At 39.1% G+C, this 20,310-nt stretch overlaps 1 protein-coding gene across 3 annotated transcripts in view; it reads right to left on the bottom strand.

The window, feature by feature from the left end:
- Positions 1 to 20,310, bottom strand: part of TDRD15 (tudor domain containing 15) — a 197,414-nt gene that overhangs the window by 128,402 nt on the left and 48,702 nt on the right. For 2 of the 3 annotated variants that reach the window (XR_008449277.1, XR_008449281.1), the window contains exons 1-2: positions 19,619 to 19,830; positions 14,933 to 15,117 (exon numbers count right to left, since the gene is read on the bottom strand). The exons of the other annotated variant lie outside the window; for it this stretch is intronic. The gene's annotated coding sequence lies outside the window, so the exon portion shown is untranslated. Of the gene's footprint in view, positions 1 to 14,932; positions 15,118 to 19,618; positions 19,831 to 20,310 lie in introns of those variants that run through there. 3 annotated transcript variants of the gene reach the window in all.

The raw sequence follows: 20,310 nt of genomic DNA, 5'->3' as shown, positions 1-20,310 counted from the left end.
AAGAGAGATTCCACCACTTCGCTGAGAAAAGTACTCCAGTATTAAATTTGTTTCTTATCTCCTCAAAGAATTTGCCCTAAAGCAACTCATGTCCATTGTTTCTTGTCCTGTCACCATCCATCCACCCTTGTGAAGCGAGTGACTCCATCATCTTCCACATAACTATCTTTCAGGTATTGGGAGACGATGATTACCTTTCCCTGGAGCCTCCTCTTCTCTGAGTTGAACCCCATCCCTTCAGTCTTTCCTCAAATGTCAAGTTCATCAGCCCACTAATTGTCTTGCCAGCCCTTTAGCAGAACTGCTTTAATTTTATGGAGTCTCTGTTGAACAGTGGAAACTCCAACTAGACATGATAGTTCTGGTATGGCCTAACAAATACCAAATGGGACAACCACATCCCTTGATCTTCAGGATATACCCTTGCTCATGCAGCTTATGACACAGTTTGGCATTGCTGCAAGGGGATGTGTCATGGGAGCATTACAATCTTGCCTTGATCAAGAGCTGAGCACCGGAATATAAGAAGCTGCAGAGAGCAGAGCAGTGCAAACAGGACCTGAGCATGATGAGGTCCAATACGGGTGTGGATCGTGAAGTGCGAGGAGAACATCTGAAACCTCTGAAAAGGTATGAGCTGCCTTGATTGGCAGCCTGTACCAACATCTGGCTATAGACACACACAAAAACACATTTTTATGAGGACATATAGAAACAGGGGACACCAGATGGGTCCGTTACAGATCAATGCTGAAATACCCACCAGTCAGACTCCTGCCCATCCTGCTGCTCTTGCCACAAGTCCTGGACTTCCATTTGTCTATATAGAGACCGCGTCAGGTAGGAAATGGGTTTAAGTGGCCTGATTGCTCTTTTCTTAACCTAAAAGTGTGCAAGAATCTAAATGTCTTGCCAATTCACCTTCAGCAGTTGTATCACACGAGTGAAAGAACAGGTGTAGGCTTCCCTTCAGTGCAGCTGCCATTCATTTCTTTTGCCAAACAAAAACTTTCCTCTTAGATATGCCTGGGTCTGCAATAGCATCAGATAGTCTACTTTTTGGCAAAGGATTTTGGCTGTGAAATCAGACAATTGGCTTCAAAAATACTTTTAGGGCTAAATTTAGGGCAAAATACTTAGGAGTGAACATAGATTATAGAACAGTATTCATGCATAAGAAAAAAATGTTTCCACCTTGGCCATAAAGCCTATCTATGGCCATGGACAAATTATTCATAGTTTTGTATGGTTGCTCTCTCCATAACGACTCTTGAGCTGTTTATTATACTGAACTGGTTTGGAGCTGGCATTATCCTTTAACAAAAAGAAGAGATAGTGCTGTTGTAATGATCATAACTTGGTTCCGAAATACAGGTGGCAAACAGTAAATGGACCCAGACACCTCACAGAGGTCAGAAAATCTACTTCCTTATTTTTAAGGAAATTATACAGAGAAACTGTATAATATATAACTGTTCTGCCAACCCACTGATATTGAAAAAATATATTAGCTCATGCACAATTTATGCTGGAATTGACTTCCAGAGGTTCAACTCTCCCTCTCTTCTTACTGCACCATTTGTGGCAAACTTAACAGGCAAATTCCCCCATGCACCATTTAATTTTTGCTCTTGTTCTGAAAGTTGTACCACATCAGAGACTGTGAAGATCTAAAACTTAATGAGAACTTATTAGATCCCTGTGCCCAAGTCTGTTTGAGATACCCTTCCTCCAGTAGCTATAAGGTGATAAAACTGGTTGGCTTTTAACATGAGAATAGGCGGTTCTAACAGTATCTGGAGAGAATTCCACTTTCAAAGTCAGATTTTGAGACATTTGGTAGATCGCAGGCATCTCAGATATTTTTACTAATTAATCTGCCTCCAAAATTTAGCATGATCATACGGCATGCTAGATATTGCTGTCCTCATGCACGGATATGATACCTCGTTTATGATGTGAGAAAGAGAGAGCCAAAAGAACACTCAAAAAGTGAGGCTTCCTGAAAATGGAGGGATCTGCTGAGCCAATGAGGACATGCCACCTGCAACGACCCAAGGAAAGACCAAGAAGAAAGCCAAACCACACCTGACGTTTATTACTCATGTCTCATAATGCACAACTGGAAGGTGGTCAGAAATTGTGGTGACCGGGTCAGCACCTGAAGCAGTACTGAGGAGAGTGGGAACAAAGCTCAAACACATTTAGAGAACCTGGTAAAAAGCTCACTTGGAAGAATGAGAATAAAAGCCAGAGGTTGACTGAACGTCCCAGATTAAAAGGGCAACCAGTATGTTGTCAGTGCTTGGGAAGGCTTCATTGAACACCGATGTACTGATGTATTAAATCTAGGACTAATCAGATCTTTCTGGAGAGGTGGTGTTTGCTGGTTATGAGGAAAGGAGATGTGTGTCTTCGACAATACCTGCAATTCATCACAAAGAAATACCTTGCTATTGATATGATTTTGTATACAGATTGCTCACCGGATGCAACACATCAGGAATCCTCCTTTCTGCCAGATTCTACCTACCTCCATTTCTTATTAGCAGCCAAATAAAATACATACTAAAATACTTTTTTTTCCTAATTGAAACACACATTTAAATTATCCCTATAATCCTTTGCTTTACACAAACAAAGACTTATTTCTTCATTCCAGCCTAGAATATTAACCTAGCTTTCATAGCAACAGCTATTTAAAATTCATACATTTTGATGGAAAAAAATAGGTGGCAGTCACTTTTAATATCTTTTTAATAGCATCTATAACAACAGCTAGAGAATCAAGGCAATTCTGTTAGTCAAGAGAAGTCAATTGTGTTGCTTATTTCAGTTCCATCTTTGATTTCAATAAGATCTTTCAAAATCATTGATCTTCCCTGAAGAGTTTGCAGTAACTCAACTTGGTTTAGGTGTCCTCAATTCCTATTGAAATCAAACCAACTCAGACGACTTCTAGAAGGTTTCAGTGCTCAAGACTACAGATGGATTTATCTTGTGCTGTGTATTTACTGAGATCCAGACCCTAAACTTGCATAACAGCACAGTCCAGGAGAAGAGTAACATAAGCAATGTATGCTCAATCTGAGACATATGCAATATTGCCTTTTGCCAACAGCAAAGCCAACTTAAATTTCCATTTTATGCTGAAAAGTTCAATCAATTTAACACTGCCTTAGAAAACTACTTGATTTTTTTTTTCCCAGGACACTTAAAAACCTCATTAAGAACATTTAAAGGAACCAAAGAAAACAGACAAAAAAAGCCCAGAATTCCTAAATCTGCATGCAGTTTTACATCAAACAGCATGACGGGATATCTAAATTCCATGCAACATTTACTCAGTCACTCCAAATTTTTGTTAATTGAAGTGCGCAGGGAATTTAAGTCCCACTGCCCAGCCCAGGGTAAAATGGGCCCCTAAGAGAAGTGCCTGTGACTGGGTGGAAAAGAAAGGACAGTGTCTCTCCAGAGCAGCAATAAACACTGATCAAGTTGAATCCACAAAGGGACAAAAGATTAGTACAGGGGCAAATTTTCCACTAACAGGTTTCCATGCTTTGTGCCTGCCTTTACCCTATTTTACACATGAAAGATAGAAGCAGCTTTGCTCCTAAAGAGCAGGACTTAACAAAGAGGGCAGATGTATTATTTTTTCATCTGTAACAGTATCCTGCCAATAGATTAAAGAGGTTCTGTAACTGGCTTTTTTCAGCACATCCATCAACGGGCAATAGCTGTGCTTCCACGTTCAGCAACGCCACTGCCTACACAGAACCTGTCTCTGGCAGCTCAATCCAACCCCTTGGGAAAGCAATCCACATCATGTTTTTTAGTAATCTGTATTAGTTCCCCAAACGAGCATTGCAGAGAGCACAGTGCAGAGGGAGGCAGCAGCCAGAAAAGGAAGGGTTAGGAGTGGCTGCCCTGGCATTGCCATTGGGGAGATAAGGGATGCCAGGAATGAGACGGGCAAGGGTGTCAAAGCAACCCCAGCCTGCATCTCACCTCCCAGCTACTCCTCCTCAGTTTTTTTCTGTGCTACAACACCAAAATCGTCAGAGGCATAACGCAAGGATGACAGGCTGAGACAGTTTGGGTTGTTCAGCTTGGAGAAGAGAAGGCTTCAGGGAGACTTTAGAGCCACCTTCCACTACCTGAAGGGGCTACAGGAAAGCGGGGGAGGGACTTATTACAAAGGCATGGAGTGATATCATGAGGGGAAATGGGTTTAAATTGGAGGGGAGAAGATTTAGATTAGACATTAGGAAGAAATTCTTCACAATGAGGGTGGGTGGGGAGGCCCTGGCACAGGTTGCCCAGGGAAGTTGTGGATGCTCCTCCCCAGAGGTGTTCAAGGCCAGGCTGGATGGGGCTTTGAGCAGCCTGGGCCAGTTGGGGTTGGAAATGGATGATCTTTAAGGTCCCTTCCAACCCAAAACATTCTATGATTCTATGATTCTACATATAATTAGCGTTTTGTAATAAGTAAGAACTTACTTCACTACTCTTTTTCTTCTGAAATTTGTTTTAACTCTTTTCTGAAGATCAAGACCTGATTCTTGTTTTTATAAAACATCATTAACCTTAGAAAAAACTCATAAGCAGTTATCAGTAACTCCAGCAAGCTTTCAAAGAAGGTAGCTTATAGTATCTGAGTTAACTCATTTCTATTCCCAAAACAAAGGAGTACATACAGTATTCAGAAGAACACCATTAGCAGACAAATTTAAAGATGCTGTTCAAGCAATAGTCCGTCTTTATTGCTACTACTTAGCTATCCTTAAATGAAGCATTTCAGTACAATCACTGCAGGGTACTGCACCTCTTCCCTTACCTCTGCCTGTCCACACTTGAACAGCACCTCCAGTTGGCATTGAAAGCTCGGCAGTTAATTCACAGAAAGTAAATCTGCAGCCATTTAAGACCACAGGACCACCTCCTTCTAACTCCTACATTTGACCTTCACTCCAAAGCCTGGCCAATAACCGAGTCTGTCACAGTATCAACAGCACAGAAAGTTGCTATGGCAGCCGGCATGGTTACACAGCTCAGCAGTGCGGTCATTGGGATTTCAGGGATGATGGATTGTCATGGCTGTCTCCAACTCCTCAATAATGGAGACCCAATTTGCTCTTGTCAGGGGACCTATTCCCTATTTCTGGAGGACATCACTGGACTGTTCAAGTTTCATCACAAGGTGAATGAAGATCTCCTCTCCTCTTCCACCAGTGGGGCACAGGATGCAGGTGGGGACTCAGCTCATCTACAGTTACTTCTTCCCGGTGCTGAAGCAAAGACTATGTCATGACTTGAACTCCCCAGAGAGAGGGATAAAGCAGAGAAAAGGAGGCATGGAGGATTGCACAGTAAATAAAGGTCCTACTTCTGTAGGATGGGGCACAACAGAGTATGATCAGAACACGAGAAGTGTTCCACACTAGCCTTCATAGATCTGAATACTTCCAATACTTTGAAATGCTGATCTCTTCTTTCTGGTGATGAATGACAGGACCTGAGAGAATGGCAGGAAGTTATGTTAGGGGAGGATTGGGTTGGATATTCGGAAAAGGCTTTTTACTCAGAGGGTGGTGAAGCACTGGAACAGGCTCCTTAGGGAAGCAGCACCTAGCCTGACAATATTCAAGATGCATTTGGACAATGCCTTTAGACATAATATGAATTTTAGGGTTGTCCTGTGCAGGGACATGAGTTGGATTCGATCCTTGTGGGCCCCTTCCCACTCAGGACATTCTATGATTCTATGATCCCCTGTACTAGAAACACCTACTGCTGCCAGGAATACCACAACTTTTTCCTCTCTGATGCCTTCTCTTTCTAAAAAAACAGGCTAATGTTTACAGGAAATGTATCTGGGTTTCACGTATACATTCAATTTGTGGCATAAATATAGTACTGCATGTATAAATGCAGCTCTGCCACACTTCTTTAAAATGGAATATATACCAAGTGCAAGAGGAACTTACAATAACCTTAAAAATAAAATAGGGAGAATGATCATTTTGTTTGTCGGTACAGAAACAAAAGGACTATATGTCCGCATATAGTAGGAAAGGCTTCTTTCTTTCCCAAACAGGAGGGAAGTCTGCCTGCAGCTCCCCAGCCCTGGTGCAGGGATGGGCATTCCCCATACCGCAGTGCCATCTAGCCCTGGACAGCCATACCGCAGCTGGCAAGGGCTGCTGAAGGACGCTTTCTGGTGCTAAATGTTAAGTTCATAAATAATTTCTGACCCCGGATGAAACTTAGCTTTTGGCTTATTGTATGACATTTTAATCTTTTTTTTTTTTTTTTCTGCACCGTCAATGCAGCCGAGCAACATAGAAGCTCCTCTGAGAGCTGTAGGACATGTCTGACACACGCTATTTTCATTATTTCTCATCCAAACTGAAATTTGAGATAACCTGAAACAGTGAAATAAATGAAAACCCAGGACATGGACATAGGATCATAGAATCGTAGAATCATAGACACATAGAATCATAGAATCATACAATCATAGAATGGTTTGGGTTGGAAGGGACCTTAAAGATCCTCCAGTTCCACCCCCTGCCATGGGCAGGGACACATCCCACTTGCCCAGGCTGCTCCAAGCCCCATCCAACCTGGCCTTGAACACCTTCATGGGTGGGGCAGCCACAGCTTCTCTGGGCAACCTGTGCCAGTGTCTCGCCATCCTCATCATGAAAAAGTTCTTCCAAGCATCTGATTTAAATCTTCTCCTCTCCAATTTAAAGTCATTCCCCCTGGTCTTATAACTCCATGCCCTTGTATAACGTCCCTCCTCAGCTTTCTTGTAGCTCTCTCAAGTACTGGGAGGTCACTATAAGGTCTCCCTGGTGCCTTCTCTTCTCCAGGCTGAACAGCCCCAGCTCTCTCAGCCTGTCCTCTTAGCAGAGGTTCTCCAGCCCTCTGATCATCTTTGTAGCCCTCCTCTGGAACTGTTCCAACAGTTCCATATCCTTCTTTGGGTGGGCATTCCAGAACTGGACACAGGACTCCAGTTGGGGTCTCAGCAGAGTGGAGTAGAGGAGCGGTATCACCTCCCTCGCTCTGCTGGCCACACTTCTTTTGATGCAGCTCAGCATGCAGTTGGCCTTCTGGGCTGCGAGCATGCATTGTTGGCTCATGTCCAGCTTCTCAGCAATCAGCAATGTTTGGGTATTTTGGTAGAAAACTGAGAACTTCAATAACAGAAGGAATGAAAAATAAAAAACATAATGAAAGAAAACTCTTGCCTGTTTTGCCAGTGTGGAATTCAGCTATAAGGGGAAAGAATCTGTAGTGTATTATATTATTTCTTTTTTTTATTTCTAGAAATGTCAAATGAATTCCTTAGCTATTCCATAAAAAGTTCAATTCATTCATACCAGTTTGAAGTTTATCTAAATTAAATATCTGGGTTTGGCTACAACTGAGTTTAAATCCATCAGGGAAAAAAAGGAAGGCATTCAAAAGTCTAGCTACCTTCTTCATGATGATGTTCAGTTTAGCCAATTCAAAATGTGATCACAGGTCTTCTAAAACTTCTAAAAGTTTTTAAAACCACCACTGCTGATATTGTTCCACTGTTTTTCCTTCACAGTCCGTATTCTGTAATTTTTTGAGGATTTCTAGATATGTTCATAGCAAGCAAGAATTAATTTTAATATGAAGTAAGAGCACATCTACCTTTGAAATCTATCACAGAATGAATCGTCCTTTCTATTGATTATGAGGAAGCCTACATAACTAGTTCAGATTCCACTGTGTACCCTTCTGTTTCACTAGGACAGATCAGTTTCTTCAAAGAGTGAATTTGACTCCCAAGATTACTGGAGGTATTTTATATTTTTACTTTCTATGAGAACAAAATTTTCATAATTAATTTTTTTTTTTTTTTTACCTTAAGGTATGTCTTTCCACACAAAGGATAACCTAAATCCAAATACTAGATGCATACCATAGCGCTGTTACAAAGCAGTCCTCAGCTAGCTCTGAGAAAACCAGCTTGGGAGTCAGAAACCATGTAGTCCCACTAAAAAGGGTTCTTTAAGAGTCTAAAACACATTGTTCCTCAGCTAATTAGACAGCTAATTCAGAGCTTGTGTATCACCACAGAGCCCTGCGCGGTGACACAAAGATATACCCTAGTTCTTAAGTTAATACATAAAGGCTTCTCGTGCAAGAAAAAGTACCTGTGTTGCTGTTGAATAAGAAAGTGACGATAACCACATACATGGATTTTAAATAGCACATTTCTAGTTTTTTCATTATAATGCTAAAAACACACTGGTGCACAAGCGGTCCAGGGTTTCATAAAAAGATGGTCAGAAAGGGAGAAAATATTGGAAGCCTTGAACTCGCAAAGAAAACCAAATATGTGTCAACAGAAAAGTCAAGATTTCCTTGATGGTCTACAACCCCATACCAACTAGAGACTGCTCACCCACAAGAGGTTTGAACAAAGAGCTTCCCTGGGCATGAGTTGTGAACCAGGAACACACTGAGAAGCAACAGGACCATGTTGTTTCACAACTATACAAATAAGTTTGTAAGCTTCTTTTCCAGGGTATACATACTTCAAAATCCTTATGACACATATCTAGTGACCCACAGGTAACATCTTCCTTTTCATGATACTATCATTACTAAATAATTTCAGTTCATTAAAAGATAATGATCAGATTCACCAACAAGCAACCATCATTTGATGGTGAGCTTCTCTCCCTTTCAAGCTAGAAGCTGTGAAGGTATGTGTGTGTGCATTTATACCTCTGCATTTTTATGTTTGCATTTACCTGCAGAGCAAACCCATAGTCAAAACGAGTCATACAAAATATTCTCATATAACATGCTATATTGCTGTGCCTTTGCTTCCCACTAGATAAAGAGGGATTTTATTACAAATCATCACACATGCACCCATTTAGAAATGCCAGTTAGCCTTCTTAACATTTTTTGGTTTTGTTACTTATATAAAATAATTATATATATAAAATATATAATTTGTTACTTATATAAAATAATTTATATAAAATAATATATAATTTATATATAAAAATATATATAATTATATATATATTTAATTATATATATTATATATATAATTATAATATATTATATATAATTATATATATAATATATAATTATATTATTAATATATAAAATATAAAATAATATATAATTTGTTACTTATATAAAATAATTACATTGAAATAGGGTCAGATTTTTCCATCAGAAGTTATCAATTTTAAATACTGTGGATTACAAAGTCTTTATACTCTCACTTATTAGTCAGAAGTGCTGTGTTCATACATAGTACCACTATACCATTAAATGTATATATAACGTTATGTTGGATCGGAAAGGAAGGAGGAGCTCTATTTTGCATATACTCAATGTCTAATTAGGTTTCATATTTGGGCTTTTGACCCTGCTTTCAGCTGGGAGCCTGAATTAGCAATTGAATTTCTGTTGGGCTGGTGACCCTATTTGCAGTGTCACAGCCTGAGCTAGGAGAAACAGTTCTTTGGGAACCCTTGGCTTGCAGTTACATGTTCTCCTTGTACTCGCTACGACTCCCTGGGAGACTCAATTAGGGCAAGATCAAGTTCATCTTTCTTGCACCAAACTCGCTCCTAAATTTCAGAGGCCTAATGAGGCAGCCCTTCAAAACTAAGTTTTATAATATCAGTGAGGAGAGGTAGGTGATCGTAAAGGCTTTCCAAGGAGAAAAGTCATCTATGTAATTTAGTGCCTAACACGAGACTAGCCGATGCTCCCTCTGGAGACCTTCAGAAGCATCTGCTCTGTCTACAGACCACACAGACAATTTAGACATTTACCTTAGGAAGACTTAATGGTAAGACACATAAAACATATAGGCAAGTCAGATGCCTGTGTGTGATGGGCTTGAGTCTGGCTTTATCATCATCATATTTTAATTCATATTTCCTATAGGCTAGCAGCATATATATTTCACCGATTTTGACATATTTTTTCATTGAAAAAACAGGCAAAAGTAGGAGGAAAAGAGAGAAGAGATAACATGAGGCCTGAATTTAAATGACTGTCATGTATGAAAAATCGAACTTCCATTCCCAATGGCATCACCTCTGAATTTTGCCTTTAGAATTTACATTTTATCATCCTCATCAAGATCCAAAAAATGCTTCCCTTCTCTTCCCTTCCAAAACAACTCTAAACCTTGCAGCATAAAATATAGTATAGCCACCCAGGCACCAAGCATAATAAAATCTAGCAACAATAACTCAAATATGTGTCTCCTTGTCTAAGTCACTTTAGAGACATCCAGAAACATAAATATATGTTTTCCCTGAAAGGTAACAGTTTTCTTCCTTTTAATCTGAAATAAAATTCTGTCCCCATCTCCCAGGGAACTAAAGGTGACAATAAGAGCTTGACAATGTTCAGGAGATGTGCTTTTCACATTAACATTGCCAACAGCTGTGCCATAAATACTTGGTATACGGAAAGTGCATTCAATCATCATAGGAGGTGCAATTTAAAATCTGAAATTCACTCAAATAAATCAGTAGAAAAGAGTTAAGGGATCAAAGTCTCCAAAACCTAAAATGCGCTGCTTCTGTGTTCCAGGTTTATTTGCAAGGAATTCTAAAATCTACTGGAACAAAATATTCCCCTTAATGTTCTGTAAACCGCTTACAAAATATCAAGCTTTGTTCCGTTCATCTTTCCTTTTCCTGTTCAACCCCCTTGCCAGACGTCAAGGAGCTCGTGCCAGATGTCTGTTAATTCAGGGCTTATGAAGGGCAGGATTGGATGAAGGAAAGAAAATCACGCACAAAAGATGAATATGTTGCCCTCCCCAACCTCTTCTCCTTTATCATCACTGACACACAAACACGTTTCACACAGAGAGCTGGGAGCCAATAGAAGCATCTTGTAATTAATTGAGATATAGGACATACTGCCGGACCTCCTGCATTCAGCCCTGGAGGTCCTCTGTTCCGTTCCTGAGGATATTTGATGTGATGGCATGGACTGCATGCTCTCTACTAGGTTTGCTCTGCACATCAAAGACCCTAAAGAAGGGGCTTACAAGAATGTCGAGAGTGACCCTTGCAAAGACACCCTCTTGGTGAAACAAGAAACTTTCACAGTACAAACAGCAGTGATTCAGGTCAATATTCTTCCTATCCTTACATCCCCAGAAAAAAAATATAAGGAATATTTCAAAATATTTCAAAATTTTTTTTTTTCATTGAAAATTATTCCAAAAAGACAACAGTGAAAACAGTGTAGAGTCCTGAGCCAGTTGGTATCCAGGACACATGTTTAACAGAGCTCAGTGAGCCAGCTGACATTTCTGAGGTAGACCTGGTGACTATTTCATGAGCAGATGGGAAAAACCATATTCTTTATTGGACTGTTAACAAGAAAACAGCCTGAAACAACACTAAAATTATTATTCACTCTCTAAATTTCATAAAGGAATCTGATCTGTACCACAGATATTAAAACTTCTATGAATTTATCAGTTCAGCACATAAGACTTTTTGCTTTAGCACCCACGTTCTTGAATGTCTCATGCAAGATAATTGAGGTAATTTCCTAATATCTCCTTTTAACAAAATTAGTTCCATTAAAAAGTGAAGATGAAGATGAGGGGAACAGAGGAAGATATAGAAACTGCTATAAAACATAACTGATTGATTTACAGTCTCTTTAATAGACTGATCTAATGTATCTAATTTGTCTATGTCTAATTCCAGCCTTATTTGAAAAAAAAAAAAAAATACATTGCCAAACGATAGGCCATTTTTATAAGCCAGAAATTTCAAGAATAACACTTTCTCCATACATATCTTGTAGGCTGTCTTTATCAATAACCACCATGGGAAGTTTAATAAAAACAGTACAAGAACCAGGTGAAGTACAGAATGAAATCTCTCAGCCCCCAGTAGTCCCACAGTGTCAAGAAAATTTATCCTGCAGCCATCGCTTCATTCTCTTCACACTTGTAAAAGATATCATTAAGTTATATATTTAAAAACCTAGAACAAGCCCTGTGTCTTCAAAACTGAGTCCCAGACTTTTAACAGCTACCATGATGACAGTCCTGGATCACTGCAAACAGGGGTAAGGATTAAAGCAGGATGAAAATATATTATAGATTGCATCAAAAAGCAGTCCTTGAGGAAGCGCCTTTGTAAATAGAAGTAAAGTATGAGGAGTTTCTAATTCTGAAGCTCTGATTCGGTTTTCCCCTTTATTGAAAATAGTGTATCAAAACACACAAACTGCCTTTGCAGCCTGACATTCAATCTCTCAGTGCTACTGGAAAGGAACGGGCTTTTGATTTATTTTTCCCTTCAGAGCCTATTACTCTTATCCATCTAAAGTATACATGTTCCTTCTTTCATATATAAAAAAATGTCTCTTGTTTCCAAAAAATATGCATTTTTTTAATGACACCCAACACTTCACAATATTTTCTATTTCTGAAGCAATTCTAAATGAAAGAAAGGCATATATAAGAAATTCAGAGTGCTTTCAACACAGCATACAAGCCACTGTATTGTAAATGACCATTTCATAAAATGATGCAGTCCTATTTGATTTCAATCGTAGTTAAAAAGTAAAATAAAGCCATTTCCTGGTTGATTTCAGTTGGAATTGGAGATAGTTTTTCAATACGACTCTCGGCAGTGCTTAAAAAAAGTAGGGAAAAGAGGCAGGTAAGGCACTGAATGAAATAAATGGATCCAATCTGAATCCAGTTACTTCAGAAGTTGATAGCATATTGGAAAGGCAATGTGCAACTGGCAACCTCAGCCATAAGAAACCTCATGATGGATGAAAATGAAAAACATCAAGAAGCCTATTTATCTGTGAGAATTAGAATCCTTTAAACAAGTTATGACTGAAAGAGCTATAGCCAAACCCGATTTTAAACCAATTAGAAACGAATTAAAAATCTAATTTAAATGTACATCATCTTTCACTGATATTAGAAAAACAATACTTTCTACATTTTATTGGAGTTGATAAACTTGCTGTGACACCTGAGCAGGACAGCTATTTCATGCTACAAGACAGTTTATTCTGCTTAACAAACAGCCGAAACTAACCCCCCTCATGTTTTATTTTTATTGCTGGTAGTGAATCATCCATAATTGTAAATTATTTCTATTACTTTTACCTAAAATGGGCAGGTTAAAATCAAATCTTTATTGCATAATCAACAAAAATAGCTTGGATTTTACTGCATAATTATATCTAGGATAATTCCGTCTAATAATTCAAAAGTTAAGTTGTTAATCTGCATGATGTATATTAGTTATAAGGTGATAGATTCTGGTCTTCTCTACACCTCTGAAAATTTGCATAGCTTTACATTCATAGCAATGAAATTGATACCAGATGTGTTCTACTACATCGAACTTCCCAAGATGTTTTTGACATTACATCGTGCGTGGCAATCTCATGAAGTACATTGCCTCATATGATGCTCTAAAAAGTCACAGCTGAGAAGAAATTCAGGTTACAAACTCGCTTTTCTCTCTTCCTACACGGATATACATAGAGTACAGTAGAGAAAGCAAAAGAAACTGCAAAGCCAAAGACTTTATGAACTCCTGGGCTGCCTGCGGAGGTGGCTGCCCCCTTCGATGCCTGGCAAGCAGATGCATGGTGAGGTAATAAATGAGTTTTCGAACCACAAGGAGAGGAAATCATTAGGGCTTTATACCACAGCCACCACGGACAACAGTGGAGAAACAAACCCTTTCAGCTTTGCTGAGCCGAAGGCTGGAGCTCAGCGTGGAACACCAAACAGAGAGGTAAGAGGCAGTCTTCGCACTTATTCTCTCTGTACGTAACAGATGAACCACATAGAGACGCTATCTCACACGAAGCAGCAGTATGACAAGAGAGACAGACTTTCCTATCATCTCATGCAGTTCAAGCCCACTGACTTCATGGGGGTTTCTGTGACATAAATGGAATGAGTTTTGTATCATAGAATCGTAGAATCATAGAATCACCAGGTTGGAAAGGAACCACTGGATCATCAAGTCCAACCATTCCTAACACTCCCTAAACCATGTCCCTAAGCATCTCGTCCACCTGTCCCTTAAACACCTCCAGGGAAGGTGACTCCACCCCCTTCCTGGGCAGCCTCTGCCAGTGCCCAATGACCCTTCCCATGAAAAATTTTTTCCTGATGTCAAGCCTGAACCTCCCCTGGTGGAGCTTGAGGCCATTCCTCCTTGCCCCTCTCTCTCTCACAGCCACCAAATGAGACTGGACCTTAATTAATTTTGTGTCAGAAATTTCTTTCCTTGGACAAATTTTCCATAGAAGCAAAAATAGTGCTAGACAATGACCAATGATACTGCCAGTCCACAAATACGTAGGGTAGCTGGCATTGCTGCTGTTTATGGGATGTCACTACACTGAATTGTTTTAATGTCAATAGACACCAAGATTGTTTTTTAAATGAATACATACAAATTGGATATGATCACAGGTTGTTTGGGTTTTTTTCCCCACAAAGCTATTACAATAAACATAATGTTTCTTTTCCCCATTGGCTCTGATCTGACACAATTTTAATGTACATAGAAAGACTTAGATTATGTTAACCTCAGTAGCTGCAACATCATTTAAGACAAAAACAGGTGAGTCTGCTTGACAGTAAATAGAAAAATCATGATTTTTCTTAAATATGCATTCCAAAGCACAGCTTGAATAATTTACACTGTCACCCAAAGTAAAATTTCATATTTCCAACTCTCAGTCATTACCGAACTTTTCCTTAGAAAATAAAAAAATATGTTTTTATCTTCTGAATGGAACTACAAAAGCAAAAGCTTACAAGAACACTGCCATTTGAATAATTGTACAAAAATTGCTTTTCCCATCCATAATACCAGCTTACCTTAGCGCTGGATGGGAATCTTCAACTGGAAAGCCACAATGTGTTACTTTAATTCCAAATATGTAGCCCTTCACTATTGTCACTTTGTTAGTATGGCATTTTCTTGTTCTCCTGAGGACATTTAACCCAGTGCTAGGAGCACTTGTCTGGAATAATTACAATGATTTCTAGTCCTTGAATTAGATCTACAATAGGAGAAAAAAAAAAAAAAGAAGAAGAATAAAAATATCTAAACAGATAAAAATCTCCCAGCAAGTTCTTATTCTCTAAATGTTATTGTTTCCATACTCCAGATTTTTTGAATGATGTTGCATGAACAGATGTCCCCCTTTACAATCTTTTAATATGCTGAATATTCAGAACTTTTAAAAAAGGTCTCATAAGACTTTCATTACCAGCATCCAACGTCTATAGTTTTCAGAATATTTCTTTCCAAGACTGAGTGAGCAGGGCTGGCCCGTGGGATGTGGCTGGAGGGCACGGCTGCAGAGCATCCCTGGGCTTGGGGACACGGCTGCGTGGTAAGAGAGTGCAAGAGAAGGAAAGGACAGGATAAAATCTAGCTGGGAGCGATGGCCTTTGAGACCATAGTGGTGGCTCTGTCAAATGGTAGGGAAAACTGCATGAAAAACTCTGCTTTGTGGAGCAGTGAGAAGATAACAGAGGGAAGGAAAGAGCTCCGGGTTAGAGATGCCAGGATCCTTACAGCAGCGAAAAGTGATATCTTTTAACCCATTTAAATGATTCAGCCTCCTATCAACATTTGAAAATGAAACAAAAAAAAATCAAGAGTCAAAAAAATAACTGTTCTAAGACCAGAGCTGGGAGATACTACACTGCACAACCAGAAAAAAGGAGTATGGAATAATGGCTCTGCATTTTCCCTTCTTGAGCAGCACTGATACCGCTTATGTTACTGTTGGGCCATATTTCTAATCCCATCAAGAGTTTTAAACCATCCTCATGATCACCAGTTCTGTTGCACTGAGCACTGCAGAATACGTTTAGCATAAGCAAGGCTAATTAAAACAAAATTCTAATTAGTACCTTTCTGTTTTTGAATCCATACAGCATCATATTGAGAATTAATTAAAAAATAAAATTAATTATGCATTGATATTTGTCTTAGGTTATCAGCAGATAATCTATGTAAAATATGATATCTGGTTAAAGACGGGTCACCTATTAATTAAGAACATTGTGACCAAACTAATGAATGGAGGTCTTAGTAATTCATAATAATGGCATTAATGAGAGTCATGACTTGCATTTAAAAGATATTAATGTGTACTTTGAAGAAACAATAGTATCAGAGCAGCATCCATTTAAGCTCATCAAGCCCAAGCCTTGTCATAAACACAAGTTATTCTTTTTGAAGACAACATATTACCAGCTGTATTCTCTTCTCGATGCATAAAGATCTACGCTCTCAGCCCGGCACCTTTTGAGGAAAGACCATGTCCTATTTTATTTCTCAAGATCTATCAATTATGTTTATTTATAGAGAACAGGATGAAAGTGTTTAAAAAGCAGTGAGTGCACTCCTGTTCACGTTCTACAGTGTTGAGAATGATGACAATGTAATCAGCATTCTTAATTATGTCCTTGAAATGCGAGAAGTTTGCAAATCACTTAGATGTTAAAAGCAGAAGAAGAAAAAGAAAAAGAGGCAAGAGGTCATGTGCAATAAGAATCAATTCCTAAGAAAGAAACCCTAATTTACAGAAGGTCCTGATTACTGTTGCTTTACCAAGACCTTGCTGAAATAGAGAAATGATTTATTTGTGGCACGACCTTGACAAAGCTACTCCTTTCTGCAAGGAGAAAATTGAAAAGTAATAGCCGGCAATGACACATTAGCACCGAATCTCAAATCTGTGTATTCAGATACCTGTCATTCGGTTTTTCTATTTTTCTTTTTTTTTTTTCCTGGAGCAGGAAGAAAATGTTTCTTGAATTTTATTCATTTAAGACTCAAAGTTCTCAGGTACAGAGCAGTGCTGGAAAATGCTGGCTACAATGAATTTTTCCCATCATCACCACAACCATCCCCTTTGGGAGATGAAGAAGCACTGGTCCAGCTTCCTGCAGGATCACTGCTCCAATAATTAGTTACTTGATCCAGCTCTCTACAAAATCAATGGGAATCTTCCTCTTGATTTCAGCAGAACTGTACTGAGCTCTCAATAATTTCTGTGTGTTTCCTCTGCTTAAGGACCGCGGGGTTTGCCACTACATTAATTGCTGTCTTTTGAGGTTCCAGATTTTGCAAATTGAAGAATTCTCTCAGCTCTTACAGAAATCAATGGAATTCACAGGAAGGGCTAAGCTGCACGTTCAACACCTCGGCTGTCTCCTGCCTTTCGTAGCAGCCATAAAATCATGCTAGGAGACTGGATTATGAGAGTCCTGTGTAAGCAGATATGCTTAATGACTCTTTTAGGTAATCTGCACAATCGCCTCAGTACATAGGACATAGTTCCTAAAAAAATACGTGCCAGTGTGCACAGCAAATGCTTTAAAAGTTAAAAATCTCTAATTAAATACATGAAACACGGCTTTGGGGGAAACAAAAAGCCCAGCATACAATTAGCATCCTCTAAAAGTCTGAGGTAGAGCAAGATCATCATATTCTGCCCCAAGGTAGCTCACATATTTCTACCATTTTACACATTTCATATTAATAGGCCAACCGAGTAAGAAACAGAGTAACAGTGGCCAAATCACAGCTAAAACTCCAGGAGATTTTCTGACAGATTGCAACGTAATTCCATCCTTTTTGTTTATTTGTTTGTTGGTATTTTAGTTGCCGGAACTTTCACCGATCCATTTTTAATGTAGAAATTTATTATTTGTTCCTTTAATGGTTTCATAAAATATTTACCATGGTCTGTTTAAATAAAGGAATGACATCATGCATAAAAAATGAAAAATAATGTGTCTGTAATAAGCTAGAGGTTACATTTAATGAAACAATGCCCATAAATGAAATTTCACTGTGAGTGCTGATGATGCTCATTTCGGATGAATGCACTTTGTATTTATTAGTTTTAAGCGTGTTCATCCTCAGCTGCTGTAATAAGAATTACAATACCCACTCAGATGAGAAAAGTAATTAAATCATTAAGACCTATTTTCTTAGGGCTGGGTGATTCTATGGATGTGCAACAGTTGGCTGGCTCCTGCCCTAACCCCCTAGTGCAATAGACTGTTTTCTCATTATTTTCCCAGGGGGTTCTCTCTTCATGACAACATGGATGGACGGTCTAAGTAAAGGCTCTATGGCTCGTGTGCACTCCAGCAACATGTATAAGTATCTTTGGGCTACAAAAGGCAGCAGATTCCCTGTACTAATAGTCATGGAGAGTTACTTGCCACATCATTCTTGAGACATGACTCGTGAATGGCAGAGAGATTGCTATTGGAGATTGTCAGGGTTTGGTAGACATTGGATTCTGTGGATAACACTAAACTGGGAGCAAATGTCAATCTGCTGGAGGGTAGGGAGACTCTACAGAGGGATCTTAACAGTGCAGAGTCCTGCACTTGGGACACAACAGTCTCATGCAGCACTACAGGCTTCGGGAAGTGTCTGGAAAGCTCCCTGGCAGAGAAGGAACTGGGGATGTTGGTCAACAGGTGACTGAACATGAGCCAACAGTGTGCCCAGGTGGCCAAGTAAGCTAATAGCACCTTGGTTTGTATCAGAAACAGTGTGGCCAGCAGGACCAGGGAAGCGATTCTCCCCCTGTACTCAGGACTGGTGAGGGTACATCTCAAATGCTCTGTTCAGTTTTGGGCCCCTCGCTATTGAACAAGACATTGAGATCCTGGAGCGTGTCCAGAGAAGAGCGATGAAGCTGGTGAAGGGGCTGGAGAACAAGTCTTATGAGGAATGGCTGAGGGACCTGGGGTTGTTTAGCCTTGAGGAGGCTGAAGGGAGACCTTCCCTATAACTGCCTAAAAGGAGGTTGTAGAGAGGTGGGTGTTGGCCTCTTCTCCCAAGTAAGAAGTGATAGGACAAAGGGGAATGGCCTTAAGGTGCATCAGGGAAAGTTTAGATTGGACAACAGGAATTGGTCAACCCTGAATCGGTCAGGCAGTTGGATTAGATGATTTTTGTTCAGTCCCTTCCAACAGAAATACTCTATTCTACTGTATGCAGTTCTAAATAACACTTAGAGGAAGCGATTCATCTGATCCTAAAGCATATCTCAAAAATTGGCCAATGCTCTGTAGATACCTACTTTGTCAGATTAATCCTATTCTCAAGTATTATCTTCTTTTCCTAAATATAAACCTATTCCCTATAACATAACAATATTTTTTCCAGTGTTAATTACCTTATATTGAAAATTTATGAAGTTTATAACACTAAGGTGCTTTAATCTTCTCTATTTTATGTTGCCGTGTACAGTGAAAAAGAAGGAAAACAACAAAAGATTGTGTTAGTATGATGCTGAGATGCCTAAAGTAATCTTAATGCAGACACCATGCATATTTTGTAATTTTTCTTTTACATGTTGGACTGGAAACTGTTTTCCTGTCCCACAGAATATTTCCACGTTTTTAAATATTCCAACTCTGTATTGGGACAAAATAAAATGATGTGAGGAAAAGAGAGGAAAGAGAAAGGACTGGCAGCCACTCACTCAAGCAAGACAGTAAGACCAATAAGACCTTTACCTTAGATGACCACACTCCCAGACACATCAGGAGCTTGAGTAAAGCATGGTGAAGGCTTGAAAGGGCATCTTCTTCAGCTGTCCAGGCTATTGGATGTTCTGTGCAGTCAGCTTCTCATTTTGATTTTAACCCTTCTACGGTTAAGAAACCATTTTCCAATAAAAGATTGATCAAAATTTTAACTGGTTCCCAAAACAGCTCTACTTGCTATATTTTGCAGCTTAAAACAGTAATAATCTAGGAACAAAAACAAAGAAAAAAAAAAAGCAATTGGAAGTTGGAACAGTTATTAGAAACTTTCTTTTGTATTATATTTTGACATTTTAGTGGTGAGGAACATAACAGTTAATAGCAGTAGATTACCAAGTACTTTGTTCCTCTGCTAAGAAAAAAGAAAGAAGAGGGGAAGACCCGTTGCATGATCAGTTGATTTTAAAATTTTCCAGTTAGACTTTGAAGTTCTCCATTCACTGAGTTGAATGTTAGTGAGTAAATTTACATTTTCTCTGCGCTTTATGTTCAGATAGGCAAGTAAAAATGCTTTTTAATCATGTATGACTATTTTTGCCCCTCAAACTAAGAAAAGCCGTCATTCCTTCAATAAAAGAATCTATGTGTGAAGATCTGAGTTGCAGCTTCAAGCATTTAGCTGCACTTCTGCTCAAAATAAAAAAAAAAATTGTAGTTATATA

Source organism: Cuculus canorus, chromosome 3 (assembly GCF_017976375.1).
Source record: "Cuculus canorus isolate bCucCan1 chromosome 3, bCucCan1.pri, whole genome shotgun sequence".
Taxonomy (NCBI): Eukaryota; Metazoa; Chordata; class Aves; order Cuculiformes; family Cuculidae; genus Cuculus; species Cuculus canorus.
The sequence above is the reverse complement of the archived record's forward strand: the minus strand, read 5'-3'. Positions and strand labels throughout refer to the sequence as shown.